The sequence below is a fragment of the Ursus maritimus genome, unplaced genomic scaffold (genome assembly GCF_017311325.1).
Source record: "Ursus maritimus isolate PB19 unplaced genomic scaffold, ASM1731132v1 scaffold_4, whole genome shotgun sequence".
NCBI classification, from domain to species: domain Eukaryota; kingdom Metazoa; phylum Chordata; class Mammalia; order Carnivora; family Ursidae; genus Ursus; species Ursus maritimus.
This window is the reverse complement of record NW_024426552.1, coordinates 17,006,168-17,006,850: the sequence shown is the minus strand read 5'-3', so window position 1 is coordinate 17,006,850 and position 683 is coordinate 17,006,168. Positions and strand designations below refer to the sequence as shown.

General features: G+C 33.7%; 1 non-coding gene across 1 annotated transcript; it reads left to right on the top strand.

Annotated features, from left to right (window-relative positions):
- The first annotated feature begins 369 nt into the window (after positions 1-369).
- TRNAK-CUU lies at positions 370-442 on the top strand. The gene has a single exon. It is a non-coding gene; the product is annotated as a tRNA-Lys (tRNA).
- Positions 443-683: the final 241 nt, after the last annotated feature.

The following is a 683-nucleotide window of genomic DNA, read 5'->3' as shown; positions in this document are numbered from 1 at the left end:
AACACCTAAAATGTCTTTTCATTGTATGAATTTACTTGAGTCAAATGACATCCCTGAAACATTCAATAATAAGAGAGATTTTTGATACAGCTCATCTCTGAAGAAATTCCAGGTTATTCTGTAATTATATGATATATTATCATTAAGGGTATGAAATGCTTTGCTATTACTAACATTACCTTTTCCACCACCTATATTATTTCAATCACTTTTACTTTATCATCACTAGCGTGCAAGTATTCTGTGGAGTGCTAGGACCTATGTTAAGTACTTTATAACATTGATTCTTTCATTATTTTTTTGAATTCTAGGATATAGGGATTTTTATCATTTCAATTTTCAGATCAAGAAATCTAGGCTTCTAGGGGTGCCTGGCTGGCTCAGTTGGTAGAACATGTGACTCTTGATCTCAGGGTCATGGGTTCAAGCCCCACGTTGGGCATAGAGCTTTCCTAAAAAAAACAAAAAACAAAAAACAACAACAACAGCAGCCAAAAACCAAAACCAAACAAACAAACAAAAAAAACTAGGCTTCTAATCTACCTGAATCCACATAGCAAATTGTTGCATAATGCTAATCTGACCTCATAATCATCTTACAATCCTAATGGCCTAGGATGAATTTATAGAGTCACAACTAAGTCTACAATTGATTAGTGAGGGAATATTCTCTCATGTTGATT